The 26,216-nt window shown below is 44.3% G+C and overlaps 1 protein-coding gene across 1 annotated transcript in view; it reads left to right on the plus strand.

The window, feature by feature from the left end:
* BAZ1B (bromodomain adjacent to zinc finger domain 1B) overlaps positions 1 to 26,216 on the plus strand; it is a 2,173,382-nt gene that overhangs the window by 397,570 nt on the left and 1,749,596 nt on the right. The gene's annotated exons all lie outside the window — the stretch shown is intronic.

Raw genomic sequence — 26,216 nt, forward strand, 5'->3', positions numbered from 1 at the left:
ACTCATGGTGTCGACCATATGAGACTTGAACTTTTGAAAGTTCGAGCTTCTGATGTAGACCCTAGGCTTCAAACCCCCCACACACACACACTGTTCAGTCCATGCACACAGATGCATCAGACCTAGGTTGAGGGCAACGTTAAAGGACTTCAGGGTGCAACAGTATTGGAACCCTGCCCTGTAAAAGCAACTCATCAGTGTCAGAAATTATTGCTGTCCTGCTTGGCTCTAAAAGCTGTCCTTCCCATCTTGCAACCAGGGCTGCTCCACATTGTGACAGACAACACAACTGTCCTGTTGTACCTCAACAAACAAGGTGGGACAAAGGGCATACCAGTTATGTTGGATAACCCTACAAATCTGGGATCTTGCAGCCAATCACAACCTTTTCCTGCAGTCCTCTTAGTCCCCTTGTTTTCCTGAGAGGGGGTGTAAGTCAGCAGAATATCCTCTCAACAACACGAGTGGATGTTGCAATGGGAAACCTTCTTAGACATCATCCACCAGTGGGGCACACCTCCAAGTGGATCTAGTGGGAAATGGAATGTTTTTTACATAATTAGTATTTTAATGTTTGAGTATGGCTTTGGTTTAATTTCTTATGGATTTATCTATTTGGGATTGGTTAATTATTTAATTGGTTAATTAGGTGTTGCGTATTAGAGTTTATATAAATAGAGCTGTGATGTTTGTTTTATGTCTGAAGGCTGAGCATTTGCTTGGCTGAAAGCGCTTACAGTAATAAATAGTCCGTGCCGTTTTTATCAGCCTGCTTCAGCTTTTTGTTTTTATTTAGTTTCTGGTTTTAGATACTACAGAGTCCATCATAAACAAGTTTCCAAAAGACAGCAAGTCTTGAAAAACAATCCGGTGTCTGCCAATAAGCGGAACAATGCCAAAAGACGCCTCTTTGATTTAAAAACGTGTTTTAATCCACATAACGCCCCAAAGTCACACTCAATATCCCACTGGAACAACGTACATCACAAACAAAAAACGGACAAGAACAACACGCTAAACGCAGTTTAGCGCTTTCAACCAATAATCTGGTCTTCAGAACTGCAAATAGAAGCATTCAAGGCAAATAAATAAACTTTTTGGCGCCAAGAAAATAGATCTCATCTTAAAGGCACATACTATGAAATAAAATAAAGTATAATAAAATAAATTAAATACATGTCTAGAATTCATTATTACTTATACATACAAAAATCTATAAATTTCCTATGAATTATATAAATTAATTATTGCACCTCCACTAAACTGATAAATGTCATATATAAACAGTATAATCAATAAAAATATTATAATCAATAAAAATATATAAATATTACTATATTCTACAAATTATAATAGATAAGTAAACATGTTGACTAATCTGGACGGTGTGTATGCTAGTTACTTTGTGAATAATGTATATATCAATTCACATAACAAGTTCATATAAAATATATGAAAAATATATAAAAAATTTTCCATAAATAAAAATATGTAAAGATGAACTCTTAATGTGAATAAAAACGAGAAAAATGTATATACTAAAACACTATGATATTAATATTATGATAAGTGTAAATATAAAATGTATGAAGCTACTGGACATTAAAAACATATTGAACATGTGTATTTACAGAACTTGACTGCTGAAAATTCTAAAGTTACCATATTGATGTCTCTAATATCCATTAATGTACTTCTGAGCTGGTAAATCGAATGGATATGTTACTAGAAATAAGTATATTTTAAATGAGGAGGCTTTTAATTGATACTACAGAGTCCCTGACTCTCTCAAATTTCTCTTCAAAAATCCTACTGCTGCCCCAGAGGTCACCTCCCAAGGACCTAAAGGAATAAAAGCAACTGCAGTTAAGAATCCCACCCCTTTGGACAGGGATTCCCAAGCTTTAGACAGATGGGGTAAACAAGTATACACCTCTGTAACTCTCACCATTAGAGCATTGAATTTGTCAGTTCCATATGCTGAAATTCCAGCAACGTACTATGGAACTTATTAAGCAAAAATTATCTACGTTTCCTGACTGTGCTGAAAATAAAGAATTACAGGAGCTTATGCATTCTGCAGGCCAAGTCAGCAAGCTTACCCTGCAGTGTGGGTTTGATGCCCTAGAAGCATCTTGCAGGGCAGCAGTCGCAGGCTTAAGCATGCCTGGCTTAAGGAGCAGACCTTGCCAGACTGTCAGATCGAAATTATTGGATGCTCCTCTGAACAAGGACAATCTGTCTGGCACCAAAGCAGAAGAGGTTTTAAAGATGGAAGAAAAAGCTGTCTATGCAGGCAGTCAGATTTTTTGCAAGTAAGCCTCCAAGATTCAGTAAGCATTGCCCCTCAAAACATTGGTCCTTTCCAGCCCCCTCAAGGCCATCTCAAACTAGAGGCAGTGGAAGCCGACCCCCCTTATATTACAGTCTCAGGGTATGCAGAGATCTAAGCAATGGAGTACCTCCACCTCCAAAACAGGGAGTGCTAAGCCACCCCCTTACAGAAAGCATTCACAATGACTTCTCAACTCCACTCCTCACCTCTGCCCAATTGCTCGTGCCCCTAAGAGGAAAACTTGCCCACCATGCAAAAAACTGGATCTCCATTACCAACGATCGATGAGTCCTCAACATAGTATCCCAGGGGTACAAATTTTATTTCCACATGCTGCCAACCCCAAAAGGGTTCCCAGACCTTCCTCCAAACCAGTGGGCAGAGGCACAAAACCAAGTTCAGTTTGTTCCTGCAGAACAGATGGGCCAAGGTTTTTATTCCAGACTTTTCCTGGTATCCACAAGAGGGCACCCGGCACCCAATGTTAGATTTATCCATTCTAAACACCTTCCTGGTGGTACCAAAATTCAAAATGCTCTCACCCTATAGCAGCTCCTCCCTTTGCTGTCCAAAGATGCCTGGTTAGCCATCCTAGACCTAAAGGAAGCCTGTCTGCACATCCCTATCAGGGATTCCTGCAAGAAATGTGTTTCAAGGCAGGATCTATGCTTTTTCAGTTCTTTGCACTTCCCTTTGGCTTATCTACTGTGCCCAGAGTTTTCACAAAATGCCTGGCTCCAGCCATTGCCTATTGCAGACAGAGAAAAATTCAAATATACCCTTACTTGGACGATTGCCTGATTCATGCAGACAGGAAAAGCTGTTGCAGCACCTGTCATTTGTAAAGGACCTTCTAACCTCCCTGAGGTACACTATCAGTGAAAAGAATTCCAAACAAGTCCCCAGTCAAAAAATTGTATTCCTGGAAGCAAGCTTGGACACAGCATCCCAGATGGCATTCCTTACTCCAGAAAAACAAGCCGGACACGCTACTTTGCTCAAATGGCCACCAGAACCCAGCTATCCGCAAGGAAGATCCTGCAGACTTTAGGGTTCTTGGCCTCCTGCATTCTACTAATTCCATATGCCAGACTGCATATGAGGAAACTTCAATGGTACTTAAGTCTGGTGCCAACATTCGACCTGGAAACTTGTCATACATATAATACCTTGTCTCGGGACAGAGTTTCTTTGGTGGGCAGCAGCATACAACCACAACAAGGGACTACCCTTGACAACCCCATGCCGCCCAGACCCTAACCACAGAGACAGACTATGCCTGGGGTGCATATCTGGACGGCAGATGCATTCAGGGCCACTGGAGCCCAAACCAAATTCATCTGCACATCAACTAAAGAGATGCTAGCTGTTCAGCATGCTCTGACAGCTTTCAGAGCCCTACTCTCACCAGGGCCCCTTCTAATAAAAACTGATAACACCACAGTGATGTGGTACATCAACAAGCAGGGGGGAACCCACTCTGCAGGCTAGCCATGATCCTGTGGAACACTACCTCAGCTATGCATATTCACCTGCAAGCTCTGTTCCTGCCAGGCAGGCAAAACTCTGGCAGACAACTTGAGCAGAAATCTCCTAGACCCACACGAGTGGCAATTAGACCACAACACCCTCAGTCTTCTGACCCAGAAATGGGCTACCCTGAAGGTGGACCTATTTGCCTCCCCCTACAATCAAAAGCTCAGCAAATTCTGCACCAAGGTACCTCACAGCAAGTCCTGGAAAGTGGAAGCCCTATGTTTTAGTTGGCAAACCTCTTAATCTATGCATTTCTCCCTCTGCCTCTTCATAGAAGAGTACTACTCAAGATAAGGCAGGAAAGACCAAGGGCAGACCTGATTGCCCCAAACTGGCCACACCAACACTGGTACCCACTACTGTGCAGTCACTGGTACCACCATTGCACCTACCCCAGATTCCAACCCTCCTCACTCAGCAGGAGGGACGGATCTTGCTTCCACAATTGCAAACCCTGAACCTTGCAGCCTGGCTTATTCCGTGAATTCTCCTCCAGTGGCCAGCCTAAGCAAGCAGGTACTGGACGTCATTCATGAAGCTAGAAGATCCAGTACAAGGAAATCCTATGCCAAGTAGAAAAGGTACTGTTACTGGATTCACTCTAAAGGAGCGGATACAGCACAGCCCTCCTTATCTCTCATCCTGGATTACCTAACAGACCTACTCCACAGAGGCCTATCCTTCTCTTCCATTAAGATCCATGCCTCTGCCATCTCTGCTCATTACAGCACCGAGACACCTCTCTTCACTCACCCTCTCATCAAACAGTTCCTGAGAGGGGCTAACAACTTAAGGCCACCAAGAAGAGCCCCCACCCCTGCTCGGGACCTTAATTTTGTGTTGGAAAAGCTCACACTACCCCCCTTTGAGCCTGCAGCATCAGCAGTTAAAATACATCTCTTGGAAAACGCCCTTGCTTCTGGCTATCACTTCAGCTACAAGAGTGTCTGAGCTACAAGCACTTATGGCTGTGGAACCCTTCATTATTTTTCATGCTGACAGGGTCTCCCTTAGGACTAACCCTATTTTTGTCTAAAGTGGTGTCCAGTGTAGCTCTCAACCAATCTATCCATTTACCCACCTTTTTCTCCTAATCCTCAAAATATGGGGCAAAGGATCCTGCACTCTTGATGTGCACACAGCTCAGATTCTACAATGATTAGGACTAAGCCCTTCAGGAAATCTGACCAGTTACTAGTCAGCTTTGCACCAGGGACAGAGGGCAAGGTCATATCAAAACAAACCATCTCCAAATGGATAGCACACTGAATCCACTTCTGTTCAAAACACCATGGGAAACCACCCCCTCGGAGGGTCAGAACGCATTCCACTAGGGCAAGTTCAACCTCTACAGCCTTTCTCAGAGGAGTCCCTACCCAGGGACATTCTGGAAGCTGCTGTTTGGAGTTCTCTACATACAGTCACCAAGCATTACCACCTGCCTATATTTTCCAAATCCAGGTCGGGCTTTGCAACAGCAGTCCTGCAGGGAATACTAGCCAGCCCCAAATCTTCTTGACTGCCTCCACCCATTCTTCAGCTTTGGGAATCAACCCAAGTGTGATGTCTGCAACAGTGAAACATGAAGAACATAGTACAGTTGTGTACACTTACCATAAATGTAGGTGTTAGTTTATTCACTGTTGCAGTCCTGGTTTCCCTCCCTCCTGCCCCCTTGTCTCTTTCTCTTACTTGCCCTTACAGGGCTATTGGTATTTACTTTTTACTGGTGGTGTTTTTCCACCATAACTTAGCTCTCTGGGGGCTCCTGACATTTGGGGGAAGAAAAACTGATGTAATGGTGTCAGCTGCCTGTTTTTATACCCCTGACATCAGTCCTGAAGCGACCACAACCGACGCAGAAATTCTAAGCCTCTGGTATTCGGGCTGACTGAGGGCTACCCCTGGCAGGATAACCAAAGTGTGTTGACTGCAACAGTGAATACACTTTAACATCTACATTTATGGTAAGTGTACACAACTGTACTTTCCTGTACACCTTTCTTCTCTCCCCTCTAACACAGAAGGTACTACTGAAGATCAAGAGCGACAAACCAAAAATCTTGCTGGTGACAACCGACTGGCCAAGGCAGCACTGGTTCCCCCTTCACTCCCTAGCCAAGGGCTGTCACCCCAAGTTACCCCACAAGGTGGACTCGTGACAAAAGGGATCTCTCATTCACCCTCGGCTGCTTTTGCTACATCTAACCCTTTGGGTGATCAACTTCTGATCCCTTTCAGATATTACTCAGAAGATGTGCTGTCAGTGTTGAGGGGAGGCCAAGAAAACTACTACTAGGAAAAACTATTTGTCTAAATGGCAGAGATTCTCAAAATGGCCTTCCCTTAAGGACAGGGAACCTTTTCAGGCTGATCCTCACTTTGCTATATATGCAAACTCATTAAGGAAGGACTAGCATATTCAGTAAAAGTCCACCATGTGAAAGTGTTCAGTCTCGCCGTTCGTTCTTACACATGGGTTCGGAGCCGATCCTCTGTTCCGAGTCGGCCGCATCGCAAAGATCTGCATCTTAGAGGAGCTTGAGACCAGACTATATCCCATAATCCTCCCTGCTATCCCTCAGATCTAGTTTGCCGCTGCAACAGATCTGTCGAGGAGAGCTCGGGCCAGAGAGAGATTTAGTTTATCGATCAGATAAGCAATTACTTGTTTCTGTCAGGGCTCTGACATTTTCCAGTGTTAGTTTATATAGTGTTTGTAGTGTACTGATTCTTGTATATATCTATATATCTATATATCTATATATCTGTGTGTGGACAGAAAATGTCCATCACTGATTATCACGCTTCCTGCGTCTACTGCCTTGGCCCTCTCTACTTGATTGACAGGGGCTTACTTAAGCCTGACTTCCAGGAGGCCTTGGAGAAGTCCGACCAGGCTTCTAAGTCTACGAAGGGGTCTAAGATGTCGGAGCCCATGACATCGGCTCCGAGCTCATCTTCCAAGATTCGTTCGCCGGTTCCACAGACCTCGGGGCCGAGCATCGAATGGTTATCTTTCACTGAGCCCCAGGTCTTGGAACCGGTGTCGGAGCTGCCTCCACCATCGATTCTTTGGTCGGTGCCATCTTCGGCCCCTTCGACCCGGTCTTCCAGACCTTTATCCAATACTGATGTGGATCGTGTCGTAGAATAACTAATGGAAAACGCATCCCTGTCCAAGCTGATTGCGGTTTTGTCCCAGTTGGTGTCGAAACTGGAAGGCCTCCCCGTGTCTCTAGCAAATCCTTCTTAGAGATTCATCCAGTCTTCGGAGCCGGGCGAGGACGAACCGATGATAGTGGAGCCCTCGGTGCAGAATCCGTCCTTTGCGCTATCGGCGCCATTGACTTCAACTTCTTTGGAGCCCGTAGGGGAGTCGCAGAGCCGACTCTCTCCTTGGTTCCGGGACAGTCGTACCAATTTTTCGGTGCCGACTCTCCCTCTCGGGGCCTCAGCGCAGATAGGTTCGGCTCCGTCCTCTGGGTCGGAGCCCACGGTTCCAGTGTCGGGGAGGCTTCCGCGTTCTTCGGAACCGGAGGAGTCCTCAGCCTGGGGCTCTGGAGCTTTCGACCTTATGAGGAAGGTATTGTCTACACAGACAGCTACTTCATCGGAGGCGTCTTCTCCTTCCCCCAAAGGGCCGCTTTCTGTTTCTGCTCCCACGATCCACCCTAAGCGTAGTCCCATTGCCTCAGCCAGCCCCAGAAGGTGCTCCCTGTTTCTATGAGGCCTCACCAGAAGCCCCCTCTGAGGTACCGAGGAAAAGATTGTGCAAGAGGAGGCACATCGATTCCCCGCAGGGATCTCTAACGTCTGACGCCGATTTGGATGAGGCAGAGGGGTCCCCACGGTCCCCCTCTGAGGATGTCATTTGCAGACATCCTGGAGATCTTGAGACAGAGGGGTGATTGGCAGTCCCTAGCCCCCACTGAGGACGAGTCGGTGTTGCTGAAGGCTTTTGGGGCTCAACCTTCTACCTCCTGGGTGACCCCGCCCTTTGATAAATTGATGGACTTAATTGCTCGAAGGGCGTGGGAAACACCGGACACAGTGGAACCGGTCCCCCGTAAACCGAACAAATTTATCACTGTTCCCCAAGATAAGGCCTATCTTACTAAAGGAGTCCCGGTCGATGCTATGGTGGTGGCGGCAGCTACGAAGAAGGAAATGTCTGAGTCTTCCTCTTCTGTTCATCCTCCTAAGGATTCTAGGACTATGGACAGATATGGGAAGCGCGTTTTTAGTTCAGAGACTTTCCATGCGTTCGCTAAACTACTTGACACATTTTACACGACTGCAGAGGGATCTCGTTAAGGAACTGGGAGATGCCCTCCAGGGTAACACCGATGCTGTCTCAGATCAGGTGACAGCACAACTTAACACCCTTACTTCAGTAGCAAACTCATCCATGTGGCTCATCTCGTATGCGGCCGAAGGATCGAGTAGAGCTGCAGCTTCAGCGATTGCTCTCCGTAGACCATCCTGGATGCGGCTGCACTCCTTTGCGGAAGCCTTCAAGTCTTCCTTTGCCAATGCCCCCTTTGATGGTGCCACGCTCTTTGGGCCCAAAGTAAAGGAGGCTCTAACTCTGTGTGAGCAAGAAGGGAAGACCCTGTCTGCTGTTGGGGTCCGTTTTTCCGCTCCAACTAGCCGTTCCCCAAATGGCAACGAAGCGGAAAAATGTGGTTCCATAAGACACTGGGATCTTTCCAAGCCACACAGTGATGCCCCCTCCAGAGGCAGAGGAGGGGGAAGAAATGGAAGACGTCGCTCTGGCGGCAGAGGAGGTCTGCAAAATCAGGGCGACAGGGATACCGTCCCTGGGAAGCCCTTCCAGCACTCCTGAGTGGAGGCCAGACTGTCCTGCTCTGGAGGCAGTCTGGGGTCACTTGGCTTTATACCCACAGGCCTGGCTAAATCTTACCTCGGATTCTTGGGTAAAAAGCATAGTAACCAGAGGATACAAAATTCCCTTTACGTCCACCTCAACAAAAGTGATTTCCAGATGTGCCACCCCATCTGCGAGATCCAGCAGCTGTAGAAATTTCAAAGCTGCTCAAAAAAGTCATCCAGCCAGTCCCGGCGTATCAAAGAGGATCCGGAATTTACTCAAGGTTCTTTTTAGTTCCAAAAAAGACGGGGGACTGGAGACCAATTTTAGATCTCACCAAACTCAACACCTTCGTAAGGAAGAAGTTCTGGATGGTCACGCTTCAGTCGATCCTTCCCTTCTTACAGAAGGACGATTGGATGTGCTCGATAGGTCTCAAGGACGCGTACTACCACATCAAAATGGCCAGGCCTTCCAGAGATTACCTGCGCTTCCGGCTGGGAGCCAGTCATTTTCAGTTTCGAGCTCTCCCCTTTGGTCTCACCTCAGCCCCCAGGGTGTTCACCAAATGCATGGCAGTAGTGGCGTCTCACTTGAGACCACAAGGATTCCGAGTGTTTCCGTATCTGGACGACTGGCTCCACACCGCCACCACCAAGCATCGTCTTGTACAAGCCAGAGACTACACAGACTACCTTTGTTCCCATTTAGGAATTTCAATCAATGTCGAAAAATCTGCCTTATCGCCCTCACAGCGCATCTCATATCGGGGCAGATCTAGATACAAGGTCAACACTGTTAAAGCTTCCTCCACTAAGAGAGTCGGCCCTCTAACAGGTTCTGCTTCTTCAGAACAGGAAAGCCCCGGCCAAGCTAGTGTTAAAGGATCTGGGACTGATGGCAGCGTCTCTGATTGCAGTTCCCATGGGCAGATTGCACATGAGGGTCCTCCAATGGCTGCTTTTCGCACAATGGTCATTCCAGCAGCTACCCTTATCACACGAGATACTAATAACAGACTTGCAAACGAGATCTTTCATGGTGGGTGAACAGTCAGGATCTCGCAATGGGTCGCCCGTTTGTCCTACCCAACCCGACGGCCACAATAACCATGGACGCTTCTCTCATAGGGTGGGGGGACTTTTTCAGGGAAGAACAGTTCAAGGGGAATGGTCCAATATGGAGTACAACCTGCACATCAATGTTCTGGAGTTGAGGGCGGTGTTTCTAGCATTGCAACACTTCTAAGCTCTTACCTCTGGGAACAGTGGCAGTTCAGACGGACAACATGTCTGTGGTTTGGTACATAAACAAGGGGGAACCAGGTCTTGCCCGTTATGCAGAGGCGCCACGAGAATTTGGCAATGGGCAGAGTCCACGGGTCGCTTTCTAGTGGCAACGCACATCCCGGGGTCATCCAACGTCATTGTGGACAGGTTGAGCAGAGCCATCCTGTTACCTCACGAGTGGTCCCTCAAACCGCAAGTGGCGGAAAGGATCTTCCGCAGATTGGGCCAGCCTTGCTGCCATCTGTTTGCATCCCCATTGAATGCCAAATGCAGAAGCTACTTTGCCCTTCTACCCCCTCCAGGGGGTGTTCCCAGGGACGCTCTCGTGCACGATTGGCCCCCGGGTCTCCTGTATGCATTCCCTCCTGCCCCGTTGATTCCCAAATTTCTACAGAAAGCCAGGAACCTGGAAAGGACGATAATCCTCATAGCGCCATTCTGGCCTTGGCAGATATGGTTCCCCTTTCTTCGAGCCCATCAAAGGGAGGAACCTTGGATACTGGGCCCAGTGCCGGATCTATTGACTCATTTGTCGGGAGTTCCTCACCCATCCCTTCAATCCCTCAAACTGACAGCTTGGCTGCTCTGCTTCCCTGTCTAGCTAGGTCAGACCTTCTCTCTCCTGCGGTTCAGCACATTCTGGTTGCTTCTCATAAAGCCTCCACCAGAAAGCTTTACAGGAGCCAAATGGAAACGCTTTGTATGTTTGGTGTCAGGTCAACACATAGATCCCTTGGTAGCTCCACTTCACAAAGTTCTGGAATTCTTATCAATACTCTTTCACGAAGGGGCATGTACTTCCTCCTTAAGAGTACAGTTGGCGGCCATATCTAACTTTCATATTGGTGAAGGGGGCTCTTCTGTTATGTCTCACAGGCTTTGCAAGGCTTTTATGAAGGGAACTTTCCACCTTCGTCCACCCATTCGGGAGCCCTTTTTTCCCATGGAATTTGAACTTGTTGTCGCAACTGTTACTGCCTTTCTAACCAGCTTCATCCTGCCTCCTAAAGTTCTTGTCGTGGAAGACACTATTTCTTGTTGCTGTCACTTCAGCTCGAAGAGTCTCAGAATTACAAGCATCATCAGTCAACCGTACTTGATCTTCCACCCGGATAGTTTCCTTGCGCACAAACCCGTCATTCCTCCCCAAGGTATGTTCTGTCCTAAATATCAACCAATCCATAGAGCTCCCCACGTTTTTCAAGAATCATTCAAACAAATTGGAATATCTGCTGCACAAGTTGGATGTACATAAGCAACTGAGATTTTACTTGGACAGGGCTAAAGATCATAGAAAGCCAGATCAGCTGTTCGTTTCGTTTGCAGACAACAAAAAGGGTATGGCAGTCACGAAACGTACCTTATCTAAATGGCTTTCAAAATAGAATACACAGACCCTATACAATCGGAATCAGCCACTACCTTTCAAGCCTAAGGCTCATTCTACAAGGGCCGTTTCCACTTCCTTAGCGCATGCAGCTCGCTTACCATTGGACATGATTTGTGCAGCAGCAACGTGGGCTAAACCTCGTACATTTATCACTCATAAAGTGGACAGGGCTTCCAAGGACAGGACATCCTTTGGTTCCACTGTGCTCGGGAACGATCTTCCATGAGTCACCCAGGGTGACGGAGCTAGGGAGGCTACCTGTGTGTAAGAACAAACTGCGAGATTGAACACTTACACATTTAGAAGTTATGTACTTACCATAACATTCCATGTGAGGTGTTCATCTCACTTTTGTTCTTAAATTCCCTCCCTTTCCCTCCCCACACATTATGGAAGAATGGGTAAGATTAGTGTCTGGTCGGGATTTTTCCCTTTTCTTGGGTTCATTGCTCTGTGTCCCCAGTGGGATATAGTTCACCTCCCATAGGAATTAGATATTATAGTCAGAAGGTGTTCTTGGATAGCCGTGTGAATGTGAAGGTCTTTGACCAAGTTGACTATTAGCAGTCTGGTTTCTTGCAAACTAGATCTGAGGGATAGCAGGGAGGATTATGGGATATAGTCTGGTCTCGAGCTTCTCTAAGATGTAGAGCTTTGCGATGCGGCAGACTCGGAGCTGAGGATCGGCTCCAAACCCGTGTGTAAGAACAAAGGTGAGACTAACACCTCACAGAGAACGTTATGGTAAGTACATAACTTCTAATGTTTGCCATTTCAGCCTGCTTGCCTTTACAGCCACCACTGCTTTCCAGACTGGATGTTAAACTTTTCCTCAGAGGGTTCTTGCACATCAGACCACCAAGAAAACCCATCCCTCCTCCCTGGGACCTCAGTTTAATGCTGGAAAAGCTCACTTTACCTCCCTTTGAGTCAGCCAGCACAGCTTCTCTATAAATGTGCACATGGAAAACCATTCTTTTAGTGGCCATTGCTTCTGCTAGAAGAGTGCCCGAACTACAGGCCCTCATGGCTTGTCCTCCATACACCACCTTCCACAATGACCGGGTGACCTTGTGCACAAATCCTTCATGCCCAAAGTGGTGAATGAACTATCCTTAAACCAGTCCATTCTCTTACCTACCTTCTTCCTCTCTCCAACTAATACCACAGAGAGGATCCTTCATTCCCTAGATGTGCACAGAGAACCGAGATTCTACTTAGACAAAACTAGGTCCTTTAGAAAACCTGGCCAACTCTTCTCCTTCCACCCCAGGACTTTGGGTAAGGCAGTCTCCAAACAAACCGTTTCCTGTTGGATCAGGAAATGCATTCTTTTCTGCTACTCACATCATGGCTTCAAGGAGTTTGGGCTCATTCCACTAGAGGCATGACATGGAGGTCCAAAGCCTTTCTTAGAGTGCTGGACACAGTCTCCATCATGGATGCAGCTACCTGGTCTACAATTCACACTTTCACAAAACACTATAAGCTAGACCAGGTCTCCAGGGCCAAGAGCAGGATTTTCCAGGGCAATCCTGCAGGGAATCTTGGAATCCTCTACCTCTGCCCTCTCCCTTCCCTCCTTCTAGCTGTGGTACTCTCCCACAGTATGAATACTGCAACATATGAATAGAAGGACATGGAATAGTTGTGTAAAATCTTACAGTAACCATAGATGTCCTCTTCCATGTTGCAGTATTCCATCCCACCCTCCTTTTTTCTATCTCTGCTGGATCGTTGGCCTTTTGACCTTTGTATCCACTCCCTACAAGCTAATATGTACAGCTTTTCTGGGAGATTTGCTCCTTAGCCTCAACTTGTTTTGTATACCTTATCCTGGGCTTCAAGTTTTGAGATCTGTGTGTGCAGGCGTCACATTTATGGTCTCTGGTTTATGGCCCTGCGTGTGACGTCCCACGCACCTACAGCAGCCAGGCTTAAGCTTTTGTATAGGAGCCGACGTCAGGTTGCCTGAGGTGGGAAATCCCAAAGTATGAATACTGCAGCATGGAAGAGAAGGACGTCTGGTTATGTTAAGATTTTACACAGTTATTCTTTATAAGCAATAAGAGAAAGGGAAGATTAAATTTCTAGTATGTGCATTTCTGGTTGACTGCATTTCTGAAAATCTGCATTAAAGGTGAAGGCAGCTTTTATGCAGAGCAGTGAAAATGGCTTAAATCAAAATTTCTAGGTGGAATGTAAAATGTAGTTCATTTGTCATAACCATTTACTCCAATGTGGTTGTGGGCAGCTGAAGCCTGTTTTATTAAGTGCATTAATACATTACTAGAATACTATATACTCCGTACTACAATCCTATATACCCAAACTCTGGAAAGTATCTCGCATCGTTCCTCACCATAAAGGAGGCAACTCCTCTGAATTCTCCAACTACTGACCTATTGCCATTTTTTGCCCCCTATCCAAAATTCATGAGAAATGCATCCACTTGCAAGTGATATTTCTTAACACACAATCTATCTACCACAAAACACGGTTTCCGTCCACATCACAGCACTACAACAGCCCTTCTGTTCTTCACTAATCATATAAACCTTCACAGGAATGATAAGATATATTTCAGCCATTTTCCTAGACCTCTCAAAAGCGTTTGATATGGTCTCCCACTCAATCTACTAGACTCACTAACCTTATCCTTCACCTCCTGTACTGTAGCCTGGTTCGGAAGCTACCTGACAGGCAGCAATCAGTCCAGTGGAAAGGAACTCTGTCTACACAGCTTTCAACCACCATAGGTGTCCCACAGGGCTCTATACTGGGCCCACTATTCTCTATTACATAGCATGCCACACTCGTACAATATGCGGATGATTCAACCCTGATCTGCTTCACCTCATCTCCCACCACCCTACATACACTCACTCAAGATACCTTTAACTCAGTAGAAAAATGGATATCCGGTATCCAACTAATTCTAAATCCCAAAAAGACAAAACTGCTACTATTTACCTCTAATAGATGATAAAAAAAAAAAACCCTCTCCTTTACCATAACATCTAAGAATGGCACCACCATCTCCCCTTCTAACCACACCAAACTTCTGGGCATTGAAAGACAATCTCCACTTTGATGTTTACATCTCATATACCATAGATTCATAGGTTCATAGAAGATTGACACTTCAGCCTTCATGTTTGTGGCATGATGAAGATAACTAGAATCCCTGGAAAAAATCTACTTGAGTACAAGGAAAACTGTCATCTTAACACAGAAGATGATTCTTCAGTATTCTTCAGTAACAGAATCCGAAAGCTGAGCACTGTGAGGCAGCAATACTGTTGCTTTACCACTATTCCACTCAGGAATAAGATCATTAGAATAGTTGGAAAGCATAATTTTCTCAGTTCAGATTGTGCCGAAGTGACAGGAAAAAGTAAGATGGAATTTTTTTTTATATATATACAGTACGTGGACTGATGTCCTGTTTTCGTGTTGCAGTATTCTAACATGAGATCCTCCGCCTAAGGTTACCCAAATGTCTGGCTCTTATACAAAAGCTTAGCCTGGCTGCTGTCTGGTGTGTGACGTCACACACAGGGACCATAAACCATGGGCCATAAATGTGACGTCTGCACGCACAGACCCCAGAATTTCTCTGCTGCTAGTCGAACGTCAGCTCGCTCATTCTGCTCCACGCAAGTAACTCCTGAAAAGATACGTGTCCCATTGATGAATTTCTATTTTGTCTGCTAGCTTAGGTTGGTATATATTCTTCCCGTAGCTGATTCCGTCCATGTCATCTAGGAAGTGAAAATGTAGGTGCAGTTGATAAATTCTGCACAAAGACTACCACAACCTCTACTTATTCTGCTTAGGGCTGTCCCACAACTGCAAAGCGTGCACCATCTGCTACTCCTTTGTTCCAGAAATGCTGTGCACCATGTCGCAGCCCTTAAGATGTTCATCGTGCATACAGCTGCAGTCATAACAGATGGGTTCTCCTGCCGTCAGGCGGGTCCTCGGTCGGCCGAATTCCAAAGTCTAGGTCCGGCGTCGGTTGTCGTCGCTTCTTCCCTGACGTCAGTGCGACGGGTATAAAAGAACCAGCCGATGCCATTTTCTTCAGTCTTTCTTGCCGCGCGGTGCGCGAAGCAGAAGCAGTTCGCAAGTGCCGGTCGGCCAGCTCCTGAGATTACGACAAATTTGGAACCGAAGTCTTCTTAAAAGCTAAGTACCCCGTTGGGGAAACTTTTTCTTGCCTCAGACTGATGTCAGACAGTTAATTGTATTTCTTGTGGGAAGCAATTACATCATAAGGATTTCCACTCCCTTTGTATACCTTGTTTAGGCCCAGACCAAGCCCTTCCTGATTTTCAAAAAACCAATTTTCTAAAAAAAACAAAAGCCCAATTTGGGCGGGGGTTTTTTTGAACCTAAAAAAAAAAAAACCATTTTTTTTCACAGGGCCCAAGGGGGAAAAGTTAAGGGGCCTCCATTTGGCCCCAAAAATTTTCCAAAAAAAAAAAAAAAAAAAAAAAAAAAAAAAAAAAAAAAAAAAAAAAAAAAAAAAAAAAAAAAAAAAAAAAAAAAAAAAAAAAAAAAAAAAAAAAAAAAAAAAAAAAAAAAAAAAAAAAAAAAAAAAAAAAAAAAAAAAAAAAAAAAAAAAAAAAAAAAAAAAAAAAAAAAAAAAAAAAAAAAAAAAAAAAAATTTTTTTTTTTTTTTTTTTTTTTTTTTTTTTTTTTTTTTTTTTTTTTTTTTTTTTTTTTTTTTTTTTTTTTTTTTTTTTTTTTTTTTTTTTTTTTTTTTTTTTTTTTTTTTTTTTTTTTTTTTTTTTTTTTTTTTTTTTTTTTTTTTTTTTTTTATTTTTTTTTTTTTTTTTTTTTTTTTTTTTTTTTTTTTTTTTTTTTTTTTTGCCTTCCCCAAAAAAGGGGGGGTTTTTCCCCAAAAAACCCTTTTTAGAAAGGGGTGGGGAAAAAGGTATATACCTCCCCCCCCCCTTATCCCTGGGGGCCTTAAACTGCCCATTATATGCTAAAATACCAACAGTTTCTGTTATCACAATTGAAAAGTAAAATGTCACAACCTGAACAACCAGACGGAGTTGCAGGATTTGATGCATAGTGCAGAACAAGTGGGTAAACATACCTTACAATGTGGTTTTGATGCTCTAGAGGCCTCATGTAGAGCTGCTGTTACAGGATCAGTCATGAGGCATGCCTGGCTGAAGGAACAACGCTCGACTGATCCTGTCAAACCTAGATTACTAGACCCCCCTCTTCAGAAGGCTGTACTTTTTGGGGCAAATGCTGAGGAAGTATTACAGAAAATGGAGGAAAAGGCTAAATCAATGCAAACTGTGAAAGAATTTCTCAGGTTCAACCCCACGTTTTTAGTAGAGATTGGCCTTCCACAAACTGGTCTTTTCTTGCAACAGACAGACCCCAAAGAGGTAGATACAGGCCCGGGGGGCAGAGGACAACACAAGGATCGTATAGAGGCAGACAATGGCAAGCTCCTACAAAAAGAGGTGGTGAGGACAACTGACAATCTTGCAGAAAGCAGAACCAATGACTTTGGCCTTTGCATGCCAGCCAGGGCTCAAATGGCAGCCCCCTTAGGAGGAAAGCTGGCACTATTCTAAAAAAATTGGCATATTGTCACAAAGGACAAATGGATCCTGAACATTATAAACAGAGGCTACAAATTCCATTTTCATACCCTTCCAAAATGAGAGGCATGCCAAACCTGCCACACAATCAAAGGGCAGAGGCACAAAACAAATTTCAGATCTCATAAACATGAAAGCTATTCAAGAGGTACCTACACGAACAAGGTCAAGGTTTTTATTCCAGGCTATTTCTGGTCCAAGGAAGGAAAAGATTGGAGACCTATTTTGGATCTTTCCATCCTAAACACATTTCTCCCGCCCCAAAAATTCAAGATGCTCACTCTACAGCAACTTCTTCCCATGCTAGGCAAGGAGTCTTAGCTGGTAACATTGGACCTCAAGGAGGCATACCTGCATGTCCCAATCAGACAAAATTGCAGAAGATACCTCAGATTTCTTGCAGGTTCAACCCATTATCAATTCTCTGCATTGCCCTTTTGGTTTATCTGCTGCGCCCAGAGTATTCACGAAATGCCTGGCATCAGTAATTGCCTACTGCAGACTTCAAGGGATAAAATATACCGTTATTTGGACTGCCTGATCCAAGCGGACAGCAAGCACATTCTTCTGAAACATCTGGCTTATGTAATAATGTTATTAAACTCTGGGATACACAGTCAACAAAGAGAAACCAAGGCTAATACCGGCTGGGAAGATAATTTTCCTGGGTGCCAATTTGGACACAAACACCCAGATGGCCTACCTCACGCCAAAAAAACAGGGGCAACTAATTCAGTACTTCAGAACACTGGCAAATTGCACCAGGCTGACTGCAAGGAAAATCCTGCAGGCTCTGGGATTCATGGCATCTTGCATCTTACTAATCCCATGTGCAAAGCTGCATATGGGGAAACTTCAATGGTACCTGAAAAACATATGGTCTCAACACAGCCACAGTTTGGAAACAATAATACCACTAATTCCATGTCTGCAAAAGGAATTTCTGTGGTGGGCTCAAGCATGCCAAACAAACACAGGTCTTCCATTCAGCAAGCCTCAAGCAAATCAAGTCATCACAACAGACGCCCCGGACTACGCCGGGGGAAATGACAGATCGGTGCATTCAGGGCAAATGGCCCCAAAAAAGAAAAGCACCTTCACATCAATCAAAAAAATGCTGGGTGATAAATGCTATTACAGCTTTCAAGGACCTTCTGCATCCAGGTCAGCTATTGATAAGAACAGACAACACCACAGTTATGTGGTACATAAACAAACAGGAGGAACACTTTTATCCCCTATGCAGACTGGCCATGTCACTTTGGAACATGGCCATGGACTTACAAATGGAATTTGCACAGTACTTGCCAGGCAAGGAAAACACGCTGGCAGACAACCTAAGCGGGAATATGACAGATCCACACGAATGGAAGTTGCATCCAAAAGTTTTTACAGAAATAACCCAAAGAATGGGGAAGGCCAGACATAGATCTCTTTGCCTCCCAAAAAAATCAATTGACAAAATTCTGCTCAAGGATCTTTCATCCAAAGGCCTGGAGAGTGGACTCTCTCTTTCAGTTGGACATCAATGACAGTTTATGCCTTCCCACCTCTTCCTCTGCTGCCCAAAGTCCTATTGAAGCCCAGAGCAGACAGACCAAAGATGATCCTCATTGCTCCAGACTGGCCAAGGCAACACTGGTACCCACTCCTGAGGAGCCTGACATTCCCCACCATGGACCCTGCCTCTAATGCCTCTTTTTTGACTCAGCACAGCTTCAAAACTCTTCACAGTCAGCTGAAAACACTCAATCTAGCCCCCATGGAAGATTCCTTAGCACAAACGGGCCCTACTCCCAAGGAGGTGCAGGATGTCATTTTGGAGGCCAAAGGCCATCAACTAGAAAAGCTTACTCTGCAAAATGGAAACTTTTTTGTGTTTGGAATGAGAAAAAGGGCCGGGATCCCTGGAAAACTGAATTTACCTCAAATACTACAATATTTGGCTAAACTGCTAAGCAGTGGACTTTCTTCTCCTCCATCAAAATCCATGCCTCAGCCATTTCTGCAGAATACAACACTGATCCACCTTTATTCTCTCACCCTTTTAAGACAGTTCCTCAGGGGGGCTAAGAATTTAAGACCTCCAAGGAAACAACCAATACCTGCTTGGGATTTTAATTTCATTCTAGAAAACTGACCTTGCCCCCTTTTTGAGCCAGCTGCCTCATCAGATTTGCAATATTTGTCCTGGAAAACAGCTTTCCTTCTGGCTATCACCTCAGCTCAGGGGGTTTCAGAACTACAGGCTCATGGCTGTCCAGCCTTTTATCTTCCATCAGGACAGAGTTTCATTACGAACCAACCCGCCTTTATGCCTAAAGTGGTATCCAGGGTAGCTTTAAATCAGGCCATACATTTACCTACTTTTATCCCAATCCTCAAAACAAAGGGGAGAGATTACTACATTCCTTGGACATCCACAGACAACTGCGTTATTATTTGGACAGAACAAAGCCTTTCAGAAAATCAGAACAGCTTTTTTTTTGGGGGGAAAAAAAAAGGAAAAAAAAAAAACCCAAAAAAAAGGGCCCCCTTCCCTTTTTTTTTTTTAAAAAACCCCCAAAAAAATTTTCCCCGGGCCCCCCCCCCCTTCCCGGGGTTCCCCAAGGTTTTTGGGGGGCCCCGGGTTTTTCCCCCCCAACCCAAAAAAATTTTTTTCCCAAATTAAAAATTTCCCCCTTTTGGGGTTTTTCCCCCCCCCGGCCCCCCCCTTTTTTAGCTTTGGGATTCTACCCATCTGTTATGACTGCAGCTGTATGCACGATGAACATAGTACAGTTTTGTACCTACCATAAATGTAGATGTTCGAGTGCTAATACAGCTGCAGTCCAGGTTTCCTCCCTCCTTCCCCCGGGGTTTTTTTTTGGTGTATTTGCTTGCAACTACTGGTTTTTTTATTATATTGCCTTTTTTTTAAAAAAATTTTTTTCCTTCCTTTGGGGCCCCCGGGGGAAAAAAAAAAAAGGCCCTTTTTTTTTTTCCCCCGGGGCCCCCCCAAAAAAAACCCCGGGGGGGTTTTTTAATTTGGGGGGGGGGGGGGGGAAACCCCTTTTTTTTTTCCCTTAAATTAATTTTTTAAAAAAATTTTTTTTGGGAAAAAACCGCCCCCCAAAGGAAACCAAAGGGCCCTTTTAAACCCCCAAAAAAAAAAAGGGGGGAAAAAGGGGAAACCCCTTTTTAAAAACCACGGGGGGAAAAAACCCCTTTGGGGGGGAAAATTTTTTTTTTAAAATTTTTTTAAGGAAAAAATTTTAAAAACCCCGGGGGGGGTTTTTTTGAAACCCCGGGGGGGGGAAAATTTTGACCCTTTTCCCCCAACCCCCCCCCGGGGGGAAAAAAAACCCCCCTTTTCAAGGGTTAAAATTTTTTTTTAAAGACACCCCCCGGGGGGTTTTTAAATTTTCCCCCGGGTTTTCCCCCCGGGGGCCCCCCCCCCTTTTTTTTTTTTGGGGGGGGGGGGGTTTTTCCCCCCAAAAAATTTTTTTTAAAAAAAACCCCGGGGGGGGGAAAATTTTTTTTTTTTTAAAAAAAATTTTTTTTATTAAAATTTTTTTTAAAAATTTTTTTTTTTTTTAAATTTCCCCAAAAAAAAACCCTTTTTAAAAAAAAAACCCCCTTTTTAAAAAATTTAAAAAACCCCCCTTTTTTTTTTTTTTTTTTAAAATTTATAAATTTTCTTTTTGGTTAAATTTATCTAAATTTTTAAAACCCCCCAAAAAATTCCAAATTTCCTTTTAATTTTAAAACCCAAAAATTTTTTAAAAAAAAATTTTTTTTTTTTTTTCCAAAACCTTTAAAACCTTTTAAACCCCCCCCCCCCAAAAAATTTTTTAAAATTTTCCCCCCCCTTTTTTTCCCCCCCAAAAAACCCCAAAAAATTTTAAAAAAAAAAAATTTAAAAAAAACCCCCCTTTTTTTTTTTTTTCCCCCCCAAAAAACCCAAAAAACCAAAAAAAAATTTCCTAAAATTTTTTAAAAATTTTTTTTTTAAATTTAAATTAAAATATCCCAAAATTTTTAAAAAAACCTATTCCCAAATTTTTTTAAAAAACCCCCAAAAAACCCCCCAAAAATTTTTTTTTTAAAAAAAAAATTTTTTAAAAAATTTTAAAAATTTTTTAAAAAAAACCCAAAATTTTTAAAAAAAAAAAAAAAAATTTCCCCCCACCCCCCTTTTTTTTTTTAAACCCCAAAATTTTTAAAAAAATTTTCCCCCCCCCCCTTTTTTTCCTTTTTATATTTTTTTTTTTTTAAAAAATTTTTTTAAAAAAAAAAATTTTTTTTTTTCTTAAAAAAATTTTTTTAAAAATTTCCCCCCTTTTTTTAAATTTTTAAATTTTTTTTTAATTTCCCCTTTTTTCCCCCTTTTAAATTTTTTAAAACAAATTTTCTTTTTAAAAAAAAATCCCAAAAAAACTTAAAAAATTTTAAAATTTTTTTTTAAAAAAAAAATTTCCCCTTTTTTTTTTTTTCCCCAAAATTTTTTTTTTAAAAATTTTTTAAAACCCTTTTTTTCCCCTTTTTAAAAACCCATTTCCCCTTTTATCTTTCCTTTAAAAAATTTTTTTTTTTTTTAATTTAAAAAACTTTTTTTTTAAAAAAAATTTAAAAATTTTTCCCCAAAAAATTTTTTTTAAAAAAACCCAAACCCCCAAAAAAAAAAAAATAAAATTTAAAAAAATTTTTTTTAAACCCTTTTTTTCCCTTAAAAAAGGGTTTTCCCCTTTTAAAAAAAAGGTTTTTTTAAAAAAAAAAAAAAAAGGGAAAAAAGGGTTTTTTCCCCTTTTTCCCCCTTAAATTTTTAAAACCCCCTTTTTTAAAAAAAACCCCTTCCCTTTTTTTTTTTTTTTTTTTAAAAAATAATAAAAAATTTTTCCCGGTTTTAAAAATTTTCCCTTTTTTTAACCAACCAAAAAAAATTTAAATTTTTAAAAAAAATTTTAAAAAAATTTTTTTTTTAAAAAAAAAAAAAAAATTTTTTAAAAATTTTTTAAAAAAATTGGGTTTTTAAAAAATTTTTTTTAAAAAAAAAAAAATTTTTTTTGGTTTAAAAAAAAGGGGTTTTTTTTTTTGGGGGGAAAAAAAATGGCTTTGGGGAAAAAGGGGTTTTTCCCCCCCCGGGGGGGGGGGGTTTTTTTTTTTTGGGGGGTTTTTTTTTAAAAAAAAATTAAAAATTTTTGGGGGGGGGGGGTTTTTTTTTTTTTAAAAAAATTTGGGGGGGGGCCCCCCCCCTTTTTAAAGGGGGGGTTCCCCTTTCCCCCCGGGAAACCTTTGGGGGGGGAACCGGGGGGTTTTTTTTTAAAATTTTTTCCAAAACCCCCCAAAACCCCCCCCCTTTTGGGGGGGGTTTCCCCCCCCTTTAAAAAAACCCCCCCAAAAAAGGGGGAAGGCCCTTTTAAAAATTTCCCCCCTTTTCCCCCCCCCCCCAACCCGGGAAAAAAGGGGGTTTTTAAAACCCCCCCCCCAAAAATTTTTCCCCCCCCCAAAAGGGCCCCGGGGGTTTGGGGGGTTTTTTAAAATTTTGGGGTTGGGGGGCCCCCCCCCCTTTTTTTTTGGGGTTTCCCGGGGTTGGGGGGGCCCCTGGCCCGGGGGGGGGGGGCCCCCGGGGGGGGCCCCCTTTTTTTTCCCCCCGGGGCCCCCCCCCAAAACCCCAAAAAGGGGGTTCCCCAATTTCCCAAAGGGGGGGGTTTCCGGGGCTTTAAAACCCCCCCTTAAAAAAGGGGGGGGGGGCCCAAAAACCCCCCCCCCTTTCCCCCCCTTTCCCCGGGCCCCAAAAAACCCCGGGGGGGGGAAAAAAAAAAAAACCCCCCCCTTCCCCTTTTTTTAAAAAATTTTTTTTTTTATTTAAAACCCCCTTTTTTTTAAAAATTTAAAAAATTTTTTTTTTTGAGCCCAAGTCATCGGCTCAGAGTTCCTTGGGTATGGTCTGTGCATCTGCTCCGCAGTCCTTGGAACCTTGTGTCGAGTCCTTACCTCGGGGCCCAGTTGTGGAACCGATATTGGTGGTTCCTCAGTCTCCAATCCTTCAATTGGTTCCATCTTCGTCCCCTTCGACCCATCCCTCGACACATTCATAGAGGCTTTCCGATGTGGATCTGGACCGAGTTGTTAAGAGGCTTTTAGAGAACCTGGCCCTAGCCAAAATGTTAACTGCTTCAAGCCATTCGGTTTCTAAGCTTGAAATCCCTTCCATGTCTTTTCCACCTCCTCCTCCGAAGCCAATCGAATGTTCGGAGCCGGGGCAGACGGAACAGATATTGGTAGAACCCTTGGAGCTGAGGTTCGATCCAACTCCCTCTGCTCCATCGACCTTGATCTCCTCGGTTCTGACCGGGGAATCTTGGGGCTGACAGTCCCTCACTGGCTCCGGGGTGGAGAGTCGAACTGATACTTCGGTGCCGACTCTTCCACTGGAGCTTCGGCGTAGGTGGCCTCTGCTCCTTCTTCTGGATTGGAGCGGAGTGTTTCGGCCCGGGGGGATCAGCTGGTCTCTTTGGAGCCGACTGACTTCTCGGACGGGGATTCTGGTGCCTTCGATGCCATGAGGAAGGTCATGGCTCTCAAGACCACTACCTCATCGAATCTGTCCTCCCCTCCCTTTAAGAGGCTTCGTTCTACCTCTTCCCGACAAATCCCCACAAAAAGTCGAGATCCAGGGCCTCCAGTATCCCCATTGGGTGGCCCCTCCTCTCTCTAGGGACTTCACCAGATGCCCCCACCGACGAAGTACCTAGAAAGACATTGTGCAAGAGGAGGCACTTGGATTCCCCACTGGAATCCCTGACATCGGATACCGACTTGGAGGAATCAGAAGCGTCCCCACGATCCCCCTCAGAGGATCTCTCATTCGCAGACATATTGGAAATCTTAAGGCCAGAGGGGTGATTGGCAGTCCCTTGCCCCTTCTGAGGACGAATCAGTTCTCCTGAAGGCCTTTGGATCTCAACCATCCACCTCCTGGGTTACTCCGCATTTCAATGAACTGATGGAGCTGGTTGCTCGTAGGGCGTGGGAGTCCCCTGACTCAGTGGAACCGGTCCCTCGGAGGCCCAACAAATTTATTACTTCCCCCACTGACAAGGCCTTTCTTACAAAGGGAGTCCCAGTTAATGCCATGGTGGTGGCGGCGGCCACCTAGAAAGAGATGTCAGAAACCTCTTCCGCTGTCCATCTTCCCATTAGGGATTCCAGGACAATGGACAGATATGGGAAATGCATATTTAGTTCTGCGGCATTTTCCATGAGGTCGCTCAACTACCCAACACATTTTACCCGCCATCAGCGAGATCTCCTAAAGGAGCTGGGAGATGCTCTCCATGGTAACACAGCTGATTCAGTCTCTGAAAAGGTGACTGCACAGCTCAACACCCTTAACTCAATAGTCAACTCATCCATGCGGCTCATTTCGTATGCTGCCAATAGATTGAGTAGGACGGCAGGCTCAGCGATCGCTTTTCGGAGACAATCCTGGATGTGCCTTTGCTCCTTTGCAGAAGCTTTTAAGTCTTCGTTTGTCAACACCCCATTCGACGTGTCCACCTTGTTCGGGCCCAAAGTTAAGGAGACTCTAACTAGGTGTGAACAAGAAGGGAAGACTCTGCTGTAGGGGTCCGTTTTTCCACTCCAACTAGACAGTACCCCAAAGGGCAGTAGTGGGGAAAATGTGGTTCTGAAAACCTCAAGGAGCCTACGGATACCCCCTCTAGAGGCAGAGGAGGGGCAAAAACGGAAGACGCCGTCCAAACGGCAGAGGTGGTCCGCAAAACCAGGGCGACATGGATCACTTCTCTGGTAAGCCCCATCAGCGTTCCTGAAAGGAAGCCCGGCTGTCCTACTCTGGAGGCAGTCGGGGATTGCTTGGCTTTATACCCAAACACCTGGCTAAACATTACATTGGATTCTTGGGTAAAAAGCGTCATTGCCAGAGGGTTATTACATTCCCTTTACAAAACCCCCACCCATATGTACAAAGATTCCAGACGTTCCACCCAGTCTGAGAAAACTAGCAGCTATAGAAATCCAAAACTCGCTAGACAAGAGTCATCCAGCCAGTCCCGGCAGACCAAATAGAATCTGGAACTTACTCAAGGTTCTTTTTAGTTCCAAAGAAAACGGGGGACTGGAGGCCCATACTGGACCTCAGCAAACTAAACACCTTCGTCAAGAAGGAAAAGTTCCGGATGGTCACGCTGCAGTCGATTCTCCCGTTCTTAGCAACAGGCGATTGGATGTGCTCTCTAGATTTTAGGATGCTTACTACCACATCAAAATGGACAGATCATCCAGAGATCACTTGCATTTCTGGCTGGGAGCCAGTCATCAATTCAGAGCCCTGCCCTTTGGTCTCACTACAGCCTCCATGGTGTTCACCAAATGTGCGGCAGTGGTCACGGCTCACCTGAGATGGTTGGGATTCCGAGTGTTTCCATATCTGGACGACTGGCTCCTCACTGCCACCTCCAGGCATCAGCTAATCCAAACAAGGGACTACACCATAGACCTTTGTTCCCAGTTGGGCATAACCCTAAACTTCGAAAAATCTGCATTATCGCCCTCGCAGCATATTACATTTATAGGGGCAGAACTGGACACAGTCAACGCAAGGATCAGATTGCCCCAATCAAAAATCGTAACTCAGAAAAATCAAGTATTCAGTCTCTTAACCCGTAACAAAGCTCCAGCGTCCTAGATTCTGCAGCTTTTAGGAACTATGGCCGTCACATTGATAGCAGTCCCGTTAGGACGCATGCACATGCGAATACTCCAGTGGTTACTCTTCGCACAATGGTCTTACCAACAACTTTCCCGTCTCACGAGATCCGGTTAACCAGTCTTTGCAAGAAGGGTCTCGGTTGGTGGCTGAACAGCGACCAAGTGATAATCTGACGTCACTTCATTCTTCCCCAACCCACAGCCACAGTGACCACGGATGCTTCCCTGACAGGGTGGGGTGGAGCTATTTCAGGGAAAGCCTGTCCAAGGCGCTTGGTCAATCATGGAAACACACTTGCATATAAATGTCCTAGAGCTGAGAGCGGTGTTCCTAGCGTTGCAACACTTTCACGACTCTCTTCCTCCAGGCACAGTTGCTATTCAGACGGACAACATGTTGGTTGTCCGGTACATCAACAAACAAGGGGGAACCAGATCGTACCCTTTATGCCGGGAGGCCCTAATGATTTGGCAATGGGCTGTA

The sequence above is a fragment of the Protopterus annectens genome, chromosome 13.part0 (assembly GCF_019279795.1).
Source record: "Protopterus annectens isolate FY-2018-M chromosome 13.part0, PAN1.0, whole genome shotgun sequence".
NCBI classification, from domain to species: domain Eukaryota; kingdom Metazoa; phylum Chordata; order Ceratodontiformes; family Protopteridae; genus Protopterus; species Protopterus annectens.